General features: G+C 42.2%; 1 protein-coding gene across 1 annotated transcript in view; it reads right to left on the reverse strand.

The window, feature by feature from the left end:
- The window catches only part of KIAA1217 (KIAA1217 ortholog), a 351,094-nt gene extending 334,796 nt beyond the window's left edge, over positions 1-16,298 (reverse strand). Inside the window, exon 1 of the mRNA XM_054273557.1 lies at positions 16,239-16,298. The gene's annotated coding sequence lies outside the window, so the exon portion shown is untranslated. The remainder of the gene's footprint in view (positions 1-16,238) is intronic.
- Between the last annotated feature and the right edge of the window lie 436 nt (positions 16,299-16,734).

A 16,734-nucleotide genomic window follows, 5' to 3' on the forward strand; every position in this document is an offset into this window, starting at 1 on the left:
TTCACTCCCTTGCCCCACTAGTTCACATGCATCTTCAGACTCAGATGAAGTCTCCAAGGAGGGAACACACCATCCTCCAAAGAGAACCCTGGAAGGTACAAGTTTGACCCTGGTGGCCAGGCAGAGGCTGGCAGGTCCTGCCCCAGGGGTGCAGGGCCAGGGTGCTCACCAAGCCTCCACACCTCTCAGCCATGCTGTTCCTGGCACCAGAACAGGTTTTTCATTTGGGCCTGTTGCCCAGATAATATCTGGGACCTGCAGAAGATTCTTCTCCACCACCAAACTACGCTAAAAAAACTCAAAAATTTGTAAAAGTGTGTTTTGCTCTCTTTGCTTCCCCTTCCTTGAAGCACAAGAATTCAAACAGGGTGCAATTGACCCAAAAATCTGTCACCACACACACAAGAGGCAGGTCAGAGAGCTGCCCCACGGGAAGGGGGCTCTGTTGAAAGGAAAGTTATATCTCAGTGAGCTATATAAAATGCAGCTAATTGAACCGCATAGCTCAGCGTAAATAGGGAAGAGCCTGCTTCCACCTCCCAGCCGTGGACCAAGCAGAGCTGGTGCTGCAGACACAGAACAGAACACAGAGCACACCTGAAGCCACCCATGCAGGAAGGCAGTGGCTCAAGGACTCTACCTGGGACAAACAGGCAGTACGATGGGAAAATGCAAAAAAAACCAAAAAAAACCAAAACAGTAGCAATGGAGCAAGGGCAGAGGAATAGGAAGACCAGAAATCATTCACTTAATGCAAAAGCACAAGCAGATCTGAAATCCTTCCAAGCCTCTTCAGCGATGATGTGCGCTTTTGTAAGCAGAAGCAGCTCTTAACATACTTTCTGCTTGAAATGGATTCCTCCTAATGGAATTCATTTCAATCTAGAGCTGAACAGCTTCCATTTTGGATATATGAAAGCATCCAAATGGTGTTTCTCACACACCTCTGCACCTTGGACATAATTTCAGATGCACCCCAGACAGATGAGCAAGTCATATACACACACAAGTGGTACATTAGCTACAGTGAACAGGAACATCTGCATTTAGCTATGGTACTTTGAAATCAGTAATGTAGCCAAGAAAAGAATTATTTGCAGCAATCAGATAAGTCATAGAGCTATTATTAATTCATATGGTTTCATTCTCTGTTATTTCTTAAAATTCTTCAAGATAGAATCATTTTGGTTGGAAAATACCTTTGCAGTCATTGAGTCCAACCATAAACCTAACTCTGTCAAGTCACATTTAACCATAGAAATCTAACCATAACTGCATGGCAAAAGCCAAAGAGCAAGAAAAACCTACACTTGGTGAAAGTGAGTTAAAGAGCACCATACACTATGTAAGAGTCCTAAAACTTTGTAGAAAGTTGACTATCCCCAGGAACTGAGTCATAGGAAGAATGCCTAGACTCCTCAGCCAGCCATCAGCAGGGCACAGTTGAATTTGTCTTACCCTGTGTTCTGTCTGCTCAGAAAGACTTACTAAAACAACATTTTTATTTAATGTCTTCAAGTATACATCTCAAAATAATGTGATTAATTGACAAATACACAAATATTCTTCCTTCTCCTCCTATTGACATTAACTTATTCAGAGTAAGTTTCCCAGCTCTATCTGGACCACTAATTTTCAAATAGGTCTCACATGAAAGTATGTCAGCATTGGTATTCTTGGTATTCTTCCTAACATTCATCATGTGTTTTCGTTTGAGTAGCACGACTAAAGACAGGACAGTGGAAACAAAATACAGAGTGCTATACCCTCCCTCTGTCTGCCACACTGAATTCAGAGTACCTGTGGATGGTAAAGCAGTAGAAGACTGGGAGCAAGTCTCCCACCATTGCTCCTGTTTTTTCCAGCAGCAGAGCTGCATTGATGCCACAGCAGCAGCGGCAGCTTTTCAAAGGAGCTGCAGCACGTACAGAAATGCCTTACACAGCCAAACAGAAAATCTTCCTTCCAGTTTCCTCTGGCTTCAGACTAAAGAAGCAAGCTTTAAATCAAAACAATTCCTGAGCACATAGGGAAAGGCAGATGCCTTGTTTCTACCTGCACTAGAAAAAGTCATGGTTAAAAAGTTCATGTTGGCATAGCTTCACTGAAGGATCAGCAGAGGATCTGAGCACGCTGTTGATGCAGCATTGGACAATGTAAGATCCAAATCTTACCTGCAAATGCAGCTACTGCAACTCTGAAATGCACACTACAGTGTGTGAGTTAAGATAGAAGAATTTTCTGAAAGACAGCTGCTTCTATTTTAAAGAAAGATGACCAGTGATATATTATTAATCACCAAAGGCATTAATATTTTATCCAAACTGTCATATCATTATTTGTTGTACTTGAAAATAAAAATGAGAAGTCAAATTTGTTTCTTGCATTTTTTAAAACACAACTCTTAGTACCAAAACTTCTACTATTAAAGAGCAACTCATAGCTGAACAAAAACCAGTTAGTGTTCCACTAACCTTCAGAAAAGCTGTTAATATTCAGGATTCTGCACAGCAGGGTAGTGTTGAGAAATTATTCCTTTTAAAGTTGAATTTCCACGGCAGACAAAGGCATGTGTTAGCTGAATTCTATTTATGGCAATCATCCAAATATCAAATAAAGTTTTCCTGGCTGTGCTTCAGTCATCCCCATTTACAGCTAAAGAGTATTTTTATAAATGTAGACAGACAATAAAAAACCTGTGTCTTGTTTGCATCCAGATCAACACATCTCAGAAAGAGAAAGCATTACTTAGTAATTGTCACTTCAAGAAACACACCAGGAATGACTTATTGAAAAGTCCATCCTGTGCAGTTGTAAACTCCAGACAAAAACCCAGGAACTCAGAAAAGACTACTAAAATACCACAGTGGACAAGGCAGAGCAACTAAGCAATGGGAGAACTGCACATATGTGAATATAATAGGGTACCACTCTGCTAAAGAGTTAAACACTTCAGCAAGGGACTTGAAAGGTTTTAACACATATAAGGAATAGAATTTAAAGATGCATATTTGTCTCATAAACAACACAAAAATAGAAAGTGGTAGTGGTGTGGAAATCAATCTGTGCACAACATCTTAAAAATTAAAAGTGTAAAAAAATCCCTGATGTTGCCATGTTTTAATCTTACAGCATGCAGGAAAATGAACTAAGCTTTTGTGTGGAAAGAATCCAAATACACTATGTATGAAAATTCAATTAAGAAATTCAAACAGCTTCATTTTGCTATGCAACATTGTTGGATACAGTTGTTATAACAATGGCACTTCCTTATTCACAATTCTACACTAAACTGGATTCTAAGTGTTCTTGGTTTTCTCCCCATCTTTGCATTCTGTCACTACAAGGATTTCATTTCTCAAATGCTCAAAGAAACCCAAACACAGTATGACCAAGGTATATCAATAACAGCTATTTATCAACTGTTTTAAAACTTTGCTATGGTTTCAAAGTCAAAGCTCAGAAATAGAGGGGTGATGAGGTGCTCCAGCCAGTCATGCTGGTTCTGTCAGCACAGTGCACCACTCAAATTCAGATGCACACAAGTCCACCTGACCCTCTGTTTGTTCTTGTCATCTCCTGTACTTGCTGTAGAACAAGAAAGGCAACAGCAGCAATGTGTGAATACAGGCGCTTTTTCCTTTTGAGGCTACACTGCAATTTTTGACATGAAGAATTAAAGCATAAAGGTATTCAGACAGACTGCCCCTACACTGCAGCCATCTGACAGGTTCAGAATTTTATTATGAACATGGATGTAGAGGCTGTGTTTGTAAGATTTGATGTGTCCTAGTAGTTCCTAGCAGGATGTTTAGCATCTTGAGCCCACAAACCATCTTCACATTTCATCTTTACACATTTTATTAAAGCACTGTTATTCAAAGGTATTTTCGTTTGATCCTATCATCCCCAAAGGTAAGAAATATTTATGCTTCATACAAACATTTTGGTTTCTACTTATAATTCAACTACTATGGTTGATAATAAACATAATTTTTGAAAAGAAACATGAAGTACTGTTTGTTAAACACTACTTCATGACACAGTTAAAATAAATCTATGCTGAAAGCCTGACAACTGCAACACCACTGCTAATGAACTGAGTGATCAAGTACGTGAAACCTGATGTGTTGCATGAAAGCAATGGAGCTCAAGACTCCTGTATCACTCCAGCTTCTCTCTCTGCTATCACAAGATCTCAGATCAGGAGGTAAAACTGTACAAACACTCAGAAGGGAGCTCAAAGCATGGCATATGAGTCCCAGACTTCCTGCTTAGCTTTCTGTCACATTCAGCACCACCAACAACTACTTTGAACATACTCATGATGGAAACTGAGGGGAAAAAAATAAAAAGAAGAAAGTGAAAAAGAAGATTATAAAACACACCCCTTTATAGTAAGAACCTGAATGATATAGCAGAAGCATATCTTATGGACAGCATTTGTTCAAAGTAAGCTTTCATCAAGCAGAAGGTGATACAATTCCATCTCAGGCTCTGCATCTACAGCCCTTTGTTCTTTCTAAAAGCAGCACTGCCAGCGCACAGCAAGCCTCTCTTACAGTGCAGATAAAGATGGGTGCAACTAAGGATGTGCATACTCAGCCACAGGCAAACCTGTGTGATAAACACTGCAACTGAAAGGAATTCCTCAAGGAAATAAAGGTGCAGGTTGTTTGTAAAAATGGGCTATAAAACTATTAAGCAAGTTCTGCAAATATGCTCACATATAAATCTCAGGAGACAAGGAGGAACCTAAGCTGAGGACAAAATATGAATGAAAGATTCTTTTCTGTACTACAGAGCTAAAACACCAATAGAATTGGAGGAAGACAACAGGAGAAGTCAGGGGTGTAACTGCTCTGGAACTGCCACTTTGTGTAAAAATCAAGGCAGGCTGCAACATTTCAAACTTGACTATTTATTAGCCCTTTTCTCTGATAGTATCAAACTATGGGAAAAGAAATTGTCAAGTTCAGAAGAGTACTTCTATTGTGACACCCTCCAATTTCTGACAATTAGCTACAGATGTGTCACTTTCACCTTCCTCTCCCACTTCACAAAACAACTTGCCTGACCCTATCAGTTAATGGTCACATTGGTAGGTCCTGTTACCCTATGCACAAGAGAGGAAAATGCTCAGAGCTCACAGAAGCTACTGAAGTCTGTAGCCTCCAGAATTCCAATCATTCTGTGGTGCTACTATCAAAACTTCCTGATCCTTCCACTGGAAGAGCTGCAAGAGGCAGATGTGTGCAGTACATCCCTCACTCAGCACTGCTTGTCCAGCACGGCATCTCCTATGAGCTACAGGAAGCAGGCAAGTGTTATTACAGAAAGAAGCAGAGTGTTGATTCTGTTCCTGAGAACTGCTAGCATTAGTTCCAAAGTTCAAAACTAAAGCCACCTGTAAAGCATCAGTTCCATCAGTCACCGTTTTGCTTATCCTTCTTGTTATAAGGATAACTCTAAGTTATCCTTATAGAAACCAAAAAGTTCTTTTGGAGAATATATCAATAAATAAGTAAATCACCAAACCACAAAAGAAGTATCAACAATTCTCAACAAGCAAATTGCTGTCATTTAATATTTAACCATGCAGGAAAATTGTGGTTTGATTATATGACATCTTTAGGACAAAAAAGCTATTTAGGAGGCTACAAACATTTATCTTGTTGCTTCCACATGACAGAAAGTCTCAGTTTTACAGTTATTCAGCTGTGTAAAACAAAGCTGGGGGGCCAGGATGGTGAATAGAAAGTTCTACTCATGCTTGCTGCAATACAAAAATACCCTTTATTAGTACACACATAGTAGTTTGAAATTCTTCAAAATCAATGCATCAACAAAACAAATTACACATTTAATCAGTTCAGATTTAGTACCTGACATTTGCTGAACTGTTACAGTAATTCAGCTGTCTGGTTACAATGAATGGCTAACTTTGCTGTATTTGAATGTTTCATGTGATATTCAACCACAGAATAACTAGCCACAAGGTTTTAGGTTTATGCCTCAGTGATTTTTTTGTCCTACATTACTAATTTGTTTATACATGTGGGTTGGTTTATTTCAAAAAGGGCAGTATGTGTAATGTCTCTGTCTATCTAAAGTAAGGGGACAAAGGTGTGAAGATGGGGCTTGGGCTCAAGTGGCTATACATCATGCTAGAAGTTACTAGATATGTCAAATCTCACAAACACAGCCTTTACATAAAGGTCTATGATAAAATACTGAATCTGTGAGGTGGCTGCAATATAGTGACCTTTTGTCTGAATACCTCTGTGCTTGAATTCTGTATGTCAAATACCATTGTATAGCCTCAAAAGGAAAAAGTGCCTATATTTTTCATCACTACCATTGCATTTCTTCTTGTAGAACAAGTGTAAGACATGGAAAAAATAACCCTCTCAGGAAAAAAATTCTGCAAATCTTAAAAGGCTGAGAAACATTGTTCTGAACATCAGTAAACTGAGGGTCAGAAGGACTTCTGTGTGTCTGAATTCAGAGGGTGCACTGCACCTAAGGAACTAGCATGACCGGCTGGAGCGCTGGATTTGCTTTGTGTTTCTGGTAAATTTTGATTTTAAAACAATAGTTATGTTTTAAAGGAGTTGATAAATAGCTATAGCTTGGTCATACTGTGTTTGGGTTTCTTTGAGCATTTGAGAAATTAAATCCTTGTAGTGACAGAATGAAAATGGGGAGAAAACCTATTATCCTTAAAATTCAGCTTAGTACAGAATCACAAATAAAGAAATGCCATTGTTATAGCAACTGTGTCCAGCAGTGCTGCATGGCAAAGTGATGTTCTCTTTGAGGGGGTGGGCAACAGAACTTGAGACAGATTTTCACTGACTAGCATAATCCCCCAAAGAAAGAACAAACAAAATTGTGGTTTGAATATTTACATCACTGTACTTCATATCTTTGAATCTTAATAATTTTCAGCTTATTTGGTGCTCTTCGGAGATATTTGCTCAGAATTTTTTTTTTAAATGTCAGCCATAAAAACAAAACGAGTAGGAAAAAGTACAACTTTATCACTCGTTAAAAGTTGCCAGCAACTCTCGAACCCGGCAGCCTGCAGAAGAAAGAGACTCTTGTTCTTGCCCCACGTAACCTTTAAAACTCCGCATGAAACAGCATTGATGGTGCAGCGCCTGGCAGCAGCAGGGCTGAGCCGCAGCTGTCCGGCCAAGGACAGGACACAGGATGTGCCCAGCGCGCTCCGCCCGGTGCCGCGGGGGCGCGCAGAGCCGCGGGGGCGCGCAGAGCCGCGGGGGCGCGCACACAGCCGCGGGGGCGCGCACACAGCCGCGGGAGCGCGGACAGAGCCGCGGGGGCGCGGACACAGCCGCGGGGGCGCGCACACAGCCGCGGGGGCGCGCAGAGCCGCGGGAGCGCGGACAGAGCCGCGGGGGCGCGCACAGAGCCGCGGGGGCGCGCACAGAGCCGCGAAGCCACCGCGCTCCCTCCTGCGGCCTCGGAGCGCTGCGGCAGCGCCCGCCCTCCCATCCCTGCTCAGCCACAGATCTTCCATTTAACCTCAGAGTGCCTAGTTTCTCTTATCAGTGTTCCCGCAAACGCAAGGGGGATTTTCTCCTTAACAGGTAAAAAGAAAAAAAAAATATATATATAGCCATTAATTGCCGAGCTGGATGCTACGAATGGGCTATTTTTTTGGTGAATGATATAAACCATTCAGACGTCTGGTCTTTATTGAGCAATCCAGAAATCCAGAGACCGAGCTCTGTGCCAGAGGCCGTAAAGAGAACCCCATAAAAGAACTGGTTACAAGACCAGCATTATGAAATAATAGACGTAAAGTAGTAGGATGTTAATAGCTACCCATGGAGACACTTGGTTTACAAGGAAATTTGTAACATTTGACATAAACAAGACAACACCTTGAAAACAGTAAAAAATGAAAAGGTTAACCTACCAGTAAATCTGCGCCTATGAGTAGCCAAGGAAGGCAGAGCAGCCTCACTGCATCAATTGGAAACTTTTAGATGTTAGTGCAATTACAGTAATAACATCAGAAACTAATAAATGGTCATGGGTCATTAGACATCCAAACAATAACTCTAGTCAAACAATTGCAGTGCATGCTGGTGCTCTGTTAACATTAAAGCAAACATCAAAAGGAAGAATCACTCACAGACTCACCCACCCCCAAGCTTTTGCCCTCAGGTTTTCCCTCAATGAGCTCTATCCATTAGGGCCTAAAGAGGAGCTCAGACAAGAGGCTAGAGTGCAACTCCTGCCTTTTCAACAGCTGTATCATTTAGCTGCTTTGAGGATAGTTAATGATGCTTATTAGCATGCTGACAGATGATGTATCCATCATTAATACCTTTAGTGAATACACCAGCAGCTACACATTTCACTGTAACACAGATAAAGCCTGAGAAACTGCATCTGCAGACACTGAACTCTAGCTCAGTGGCACTGCACTCATAGGTCCAGCTTTCTCAGCATTGACATCACTTGAAAAGAAAGGAAATAGCTTTATGCTTTCTTGCCTGCAAGGATGTTGGGGTGTTCATCCAGCTGCAGAGTTTTAATAGGAGACACATAAACAGACCTCAGCAAGTTACAATGCTAGGGTACAGAAGTGGGTTTAAACTTACTTAGGCTGAGGATTTGCTGAATGTTTTTCTCATTTTCCTGCCAAGTGATGCTGAAAGTGCTAACTAGGGGCTGAAATAATTTGAATTCCTCAAATTACCACTAACAGAATTGCCTAGTACATCTTAGAAGAACCTGCTATGGAAGAACTGCTAGTCTGAAGGCAGCAATGTACAAGGTATCTGGAAACACTGCTGAAAGTGCTTCAAACTAACCTTGTCTATCAGTCAAAAAGCTGATATTCATAACCAGGCCTTATGTTTCAGAGGAGCAGAGATGAGTCAATTAAACAACTTTTCTAGCTGCACAACACAGACAAAGCTTTGGGAGCTAGATCCTGGTCTTGGCCCCACATTTGCTTTGCAAATGCCAGACTTTGGACTTGTTGCACACTCAATACTTGGCATTGCCTCATGTGCCTAAGCTCCATGGAGACAGGATATCAAATATAACACACACAGCATTCCCTCACTCTCTGCACCTCCTGCCCCAAGAAGTGCATTTTACTTTGGATTCCAAGGCACCCAACCACTCTGTGCAAAACAGCACCGAGGTGAACCACGTAAACCAGGGAACTGATCACCTCTTCTAAAACTCAAACCACAAAACCACCTGGTAGGCAGCACAAAGAACAGAGTCAAGATCTAACACAGGTGCACACATCAAGCCTAGAGGCCAGAGAACCTGTAATCCCTAAGGGCATTTTCACTGTGAGGAGGGTCAAGCAGCAGCACAGGCTGTCCTGGGAGATTTGAAAATGGTTTTAGCCTGCACAGACATGACTGGATCAAGCCCTGGGCAGCCTGTTCTGACACCACAGCTGCCCCTGCTGTCTGCTGGAGGCCACTCTAGAGACTTTATGAGGTCCCTTCCAGCCTGATTTTCCCATGAGTTCTTTCCATACATGCCACAACGTGTCATGCCACTGGACTTTGATGTTATTCTAGCCCCTGGAAGGTACTATTAGGGAGTCACATACAGATCAGTTAAAACTGATTCCACGAATAAGCATTTTTATCTTCCCATTTTCAAAGTTCCAATCTGGCACAAATTTTCCTTATTATTGGAAAGAGGCAGCACAAATAATTTTGAAAATACTATTAACTAGATACTGCAGTTCTTTAACATAATTTCTGAAGCATGATGTTTGAAAAGCAATTTATGTATAAAATGCACTGTCTTCATCCAAATTTTACCTCACCCCAAAATAAAATAATGAACTATTTCTACTGGAAACCAACCAGACAGTAGTCCACAACTCTTTTCAAAACCAGAAAAATATTTTTGTTTGGAAAGATTCACTAAACTATGAACTAGATCTTATAATTTTGTGATAAACATTAACTTTATTAAATAAATAAATTAAAAATACTGTGTTCTTTTAAAAGCCCTAATTAGGGAAACAATGTTGCCTTTTTATGGCTATTTATTAGACACTAGCTGAATTTCAATAAAGAATTGTAATTCAGCACCATATCATCTATTTATATCCACTGGTCTGAGCCAACAGCAGCTTACTGCATGATTTTGAAGATTTTGGCCAGGATTTCAGCATAGTTGGCAAATGCAAGCTGGCAAGCTCTTAGGCAATTAAAGTCTTTATAATTATTATACCAGCACATACAAGAATGATAGAAATGGGACTGGATGAAATACAGAAATCTTGTAGTCATGCTTATAGAACGTGACTCCTTCAATATTCCTGTGGTGATTTTACAGTAGCATACAACAACTATCCCATCGGTCTTCAAACTGAAAATGTTTAAGTATTAGCTCCATGTTTCAATTATGTTAAAGAGGATTATCCATACTAAAAAGTGGTTTATTCAAACAAATGTTACAATGGAAAGCATTTGCTCACTAATGTTCAGCCAAAGTACTAATTACATACTCCATGACTGAGTAACAAATACGTATAATCCATCCTTATGGATTTCAACATGAAGACAAATAACTTCAAGAAACTTCTTCCAGCAAACCTTTCCAAATAATCTCCATACAAAGTCATAGCAATAAATGATAGAATAAATTTCCTAATCACAGAATTTAGACTTTTGCCAGACAGAATGCTGTTTTCAAGGCAGGACTTGTCATTACTAAAGCCATATTCAGTCCTAAGTATTTTGCAGTCCATGTTCTCTTTTACATGATCCCAAGAGAACCTTCTTGCTTTTCTCCATTGGCTTTCTAATAGCCAAAAACACAATGCTGGCATGCTTCTAGAGAGCCTTCTATTACCCTATTTCATGCAATATGACAAGAAAAAAAAGTGGTTTAAACAGAATATAGTGAGTTCATTATGATGAAAGAAAAGTATTGCTATGTTTCACTGATAAAATCCTTCCTAGGTCAAAAAGCTGTACACAATTAATTTCTAAAATGAAAAATTATTAAATGCTTAACTATAGTAGTCTTGCATACTCTGCTGACCATTATACCTGAATAATACAACAAACCTCAATTTATGCAATGTAGTTTCAATGTATGCTAAGGAAAGTACAGAATGGGGTAGTAACATTAGCCACACAGTGAACACCATAAACTGTAAATTAATTTATAAATATGTATTTTGTTTCCCAGAAAATCTTCTCTGAGACTGGGACTCCAGCTAGGAAAAGGTCTGTTTGAACTGCATATCCAGACTCAGGGTCAGAAGAAGTGCAGCACCCACCAGCATCAGCTGCACCAGGAGAGGAGGAGGACGATGTGGGGATGTTTGTGGTCCAGAACTCCTAACTCTGACATGATTAAGTTGTATTCTTCCAGAGTTAAGGGCTCCTTTAGTCAGTAGTGCAAGCAGGGCTTCCTTCTCCATCCTTGTAAAGGTAATTAGGATTTCAAGGTTTCTTGTGCTCATACTCTTTTGGGATAGAGATTATAGAAAACATGAATGAAAGTAAAGCACCAGGTAGGCCAGCTGAAGAATAAAATGCCAGCTTTTGTGAGTTTGAGCAGCATAAAGCTGTATAAAGCATCTCAGCAATAAGCAAGCCCCTGAAGTTTTTGGTTGTGGTAGGTTTAACTTGGTTTAAATTGCATCTTTCATCAAATACTCATCACCAATCACAAAGATGTTAAACACTCCTCTAAAATTCCATCACAAAGGAATCCACATTTTTTTTAGTAAGACTGTCTGAGCACAGGGTATCAAGAGAGGCTCTGGAATCTGCATCCCTGGAGATACTCAAAAGTCACCTGGACAAGCAGCTCTAGGTGGGCCTGCTTGGACAGGGAGGTTGGACAAGATGATCTCCAGAGATCCCTGTCAACCTTAGCTATCCTCTGCCTTTCAACCAAACTCCTACCAAATTCCACAAAGGTACCGTTTCACATCTCACTGTGCCCAAAGAAGGGATGTAGAAAAGTAATATGTGTCTCATAAGATCTAAAAACTGATTTTAGTTTATATGGCATGGGAAAGAACAAAACAAAACAAAACAAAAACAGACAAACAAAAAACTCTCTCACGCACACAGCTTATATTTTAGGCAATTTGGGACCTAAAGTAAAAAGTTGCAAAATGCTGCAGGAGAAAGGAAGAGATACAGGAAAAGAACCTAAAGCTACCCTGTTTTAAAGAAACACATAGTCCACAAGATTTTACAGACTTGCCATTAAATTGCAAAAATCCAAACACTGTATCAAGCAATTTGGAGATACTCCAGCCTCTCGGGGTTTCCTGAGAGATTTTCAGTGGGGAAATACGAAGGGTATGTTTCCCAATCATTTTCATATCACCTTAATTTATAAAAAACAAAAATAGGGGGAAAAGCCCAAAAGCAAAACAAAACAAATCAAAGCAAAAACCCCAAACCACCACCAATATTTATTATCAAGGGATGATTTTGGAATACCCACTGCACTGTCCCAATTCATTCTATCCTCAACAAAAAAAACAGCTCTTCCCCTGGCATTACCCACTACCCTGGGACAGACGATGTTGTTATCCCAAGGCTTAACAGTGCACTTTAATGTTAGCAACAAATACCTCAGCATTTTCTTTTTGTGTATGCATGTTTAGAGTTATTTCATTTCATGCTGGCTTGGAAAACTACCATTCCATTACTTAATGAATTCTGAAGCATTCAGGAATATAGCCAATTCCAGCTTATATTGGATAAAAAATGGAAGAAACACTATTATTCAACAGTGCTGAGGGAGAAAAAAAGAAGAGAAACAGTCTGGCATCTATATAAACTCTGTATACAAGTTCTGAGGCACCTTTAGTGAATCCAAATCTATGCCTACAAATCTAGAAGAGCTTACAGATAAATAGAGTGTCAAGCACTATGTGCAAGTCTTCAGTGAATCAAGACCAAGGACCACACCTTCTCCAGTCAGAGGGATTGAGGTGTTTGGTATCACAGCAGAATGTCCCTTTGCACCACAGAATAACACATTTGAGGAAAAGCAATTTATTTTTTGCAGAATTAAAGAATCACTGATGCCTAGCTGGAACGCACTGCTTTGGAAGAGGCCCAAAAGCTCAAGTAATTGCAATGGACTGGAAAGGCCTTCACCCCCAGGTCAGCAATTTACATTCCAGCTGGGCTATTTATGAGACAAAGCAGTTGCCACCAACCACCCTTTGAATGCTCCAGTTGCCAATTTCGGTGCCATTGCCGAGGTGCAGACACACACAGACACCATGGCAAACCAGACACATGCACTGCTTCAGCAGAAGAGCCCAGGACTGAGGTGGTGCACAAATTATTTCATTGGTTACCACAAGCCAGCAAAACTGGTCTGCAATAAAATTCCTCTCTAAGGGCTTGAGGTTCTGCCCACCACAACAGTGTCAAATACAAATTGGCATAGGGAATGGTAAGGAAAAATCATGTTGTTCTCCATTAGATTTAAACTCATTGCAGTTTGATAAAAGTGATGGGTCAAATAGAAAAGATAGTCCATATTTTTTCTCCTTCCCTGCCAGCTAACATTAGTTCCATCCCACTTTCCCAGTTATTTCTTTAGTTTTCCTCCCCCTCAGCTTGCTTTGCACCCTCTGCTTACTGCTCCAGAGCAGACTCCTTTTCTTCATCCCATATTTACCACCCTCAGGCTACCTTCTCCTCATTGCTTTCTTCATTGCTTCTAACTTGACTTCCAGTAGACTGCAAAGCTTCAAGTGAGATAGGGATGCAATAGAACATTAAAAAAAAAAAAAAAAGTGAAAAATCAACCATGGCTGAGAGTTAGAACAGGAACTAGAACTAAACATCCTCATTTTCAACTCTAAGTGAAAGACAAGCTTCAAAATCATTAACTGTCTCTTTTTGCTTACAGCAGGAGGTCACAGCAAATGTCAAACACAAGAGAGCTGTTCAATTAAGGGCAACCTTACAAAATCCAAACTGTTACCAACAGCAGCCTAGACGTCATCTTTACCCCAACAAAACCACTGTCCAGACAGCCCCTATTACACAAGGCTTCACACTAAAGAGCTGCCAAGCTTTAACCTTCAATGAGGAGAAATCAATTTAGTCACTCAAGAAACTGAACTGCCCTACCAGAGCACTGGCTTCCTTAGGCAAAGCAAAGGGAAAAAAAGGCAAGCTAACTTTTCCCAGCTCTTTCTATAGCCTGAACCAAAACCTACACACATGGAGTACCAGTACAGCAACTGATCACAGAGCAATAAAGCAATAAACAGGAGATTGCTATGTCAAGCACTGAAAGTAGATAGACAGCAAATTAGCTAATCAGAACATCTATTAAGGAAAAAAAGTCACAAAATAAAAGCAAATAAACAAAAAATCCTGACAAAACCAATGATGAATAGAATACAAAGGCAATGCTTTAATGCTTTTGGTGGGGGGGAAGTATCCAAATACAGGAGTTTTATTTAATGGCAATTTTTTTGTTGCACATTGAATGCTTTAGAAAACATAGCTAATTTCAATTACAATAAATTGTCAAAATAGCTTTAGAATAATTTTTCTGCCATAGAGGAAACATATATAGTTCCAGACACAGGAGCATTAAAAATGCTCAATACTAAACTTCCTCCTCTTATTGTGCAATGATCTGAAAATAAAGGTTTTCTAAAATCTAAGACTGAACTATGGCATTATATAAAGTCTTTGGGCCTATGCACATCAGTCAGAGCTCCAGGTATACACAGTGTGAAACCAGAGGAGGTTCTGGCTGCAGAAAGAGTTGTGCACTATCAGTGCTGCACCCTGACCACTGCACATACAGCATGATCAGCTGTGTGCACAGAAATTCTGCATGCATTAGTTTGGGTGCTACCAAGTGAATTTGAGATTAGGTTTGGCTTGGTGAACACAGAGTTAAGAGAAAATAGTTGGTATAGTTAGTCAGATATCTAGCTTGGTCCCTGTATGAAAATGTCATTCTTAGACAGAGGATACAGATTTCTATGCATACTCACTGCACTTCACACAGTTCACAAGGTCAGAAGGAAAAAATGAATAATATGGGTTTGATGACCATCTCTAACATCCAGAAAGTCAGTTTACCAGAAGTCTACAAGATTACATCTTAATGCTTGATATTATGCAATACTTTGCCTAATAGTCTAACTGTGCCTTCCCAGTAAGCAGAAGCTACTGTCCAGGCAGCCTTCCTGAGCTACCAGAGATGTGCAAACGAGCAGCTGCTGATTTCCATGGGCAGTATGCAATGCTCATCTGCAGAACTCCAAACAAGCATTTTGAAGGTATTAGGGTGGAGAAAGAACAGGAAATGAAAGCACATTAAGAATTACTGATTTTAAACAGCAGCACAGATATGCAGCACTAAACATGACATTTAAATATTCTGAAAAGCTGACATCACCATACTGCCCAGCACTGCATGCAGGGGCTGAACTTTGCCAAACACGAACAAGCCAAATCCTGCTATTCCTAAAGCTAACAATAGTTTTGCTTGAACTCCAGAAACAGCAGAAAAAGTTGACTCTCGGCTGAGAACAGATCATACCTCAGGGCACACACATGGGGAAAGACATTCAATGCACCCCACGGTAGACATCTTCCAGACCCTCACACGGTCCCTGCGAGTAGAGCAGCAGGTCTAGGGGCGCGGACCCCACACTTGGAGTGCTCAGGGAGCTCCGCTTTCGTCCTCAGGTCTCAAAGGAAAAGCTTCCGACTCAAACTGCACATTCCTAAAGTATTTAGGTTGGGGCTCTTTTCCTCCAAGCAGCACAGTCATTTTGTTGTGGAAAGCTTCTGCCAGCCAAACATGCAATACACACACACCACGCACACCCCACACCCCCCTCACGCTTTTCGGGGAAAAGCAGTTTCTGTGCTACTCCATGCTTACCAATAAGTAACTTCTAAGTTTGACACCTCCCTAAGTTTACTCACAAGCGGAGGGCTCGCAGGCACAGGGACAGCCGGACCGGCCGGAGGATGCGGCGCTCCCGAGCCGGCTGCTCCCGGCGGCCGCCGGTGCCTCCCCCGCGCCGGGCAGCGCTCGCCGCCCGCCCCCCGCCGCCCCGAGCTGCTGACGGCACCGGCAGGAGGCGGCGGCGGGGGCAGCACCGACCCCCGCCCGCTCAGCGCCACCTGCCCGCAGCGCGGTCCCCCAAGGTCACCCCCTCCCCCGGGAGAGCCAACTTGGGCTCCACTCACTCCGGCCGAGCCGGGATGATGCCGCGGCCGCGGAGCGCCGGGGGCCGTGGGGAGCCTCCGCCGGCCGCAGCGCAGGACGGGCTGCGCGCTCCCTCCTTCTCCTCCTCCTCCGCCGCCTCCTCCTCTCTCTCCCCGACGACTTTCACTTCACCTGCAGGCAGCCCGGCTGCGGCGGGGCGGGCGGCTCCGCAGCTTTCCGCGGGACCGCAGTCACTGCGGCAGCGCCTCCCGCACCGCGGGGGGAGCCGCGCCGGGCCGGGCCGGGCCGGGCTGGGCCGCGCGTCCCTCCGCGGGCCGAGGCGAGCCCTGCCCTGCCCGTGCCCGCAGCCCCTGAGGGGGAAGGCACGAACCGTGGAGCTCCGAGGGCCGTCCCACGCCCCTCCGCGGGTGCGGGAGCAACGCGACCCTGCCACAGGCGAGCCCCGACCCGGGATGCTTCCCCCGAGGCGGCTGCTGCCTGCAGCTGTAGGGTAGGGATTGCCCCCGTGCTGCCAAT

This window comes from Melozone crissalis, unplaced genomic scaffold (assembly GCF_028551555.1).
Source record: "Melozone crissalis strain CALT ecotype California unplaced genomic scaffold, PUWL_Pcris_2 ptg000016l_1, whole genome shotgun sequence".
Classification (NCBI taxonomy): domain Eukaryota; kingdom Metazoa; phylum Chordata; class Aves; order Passeriformes; family Passerellidae; genus Melozone; species Melozone crissalis.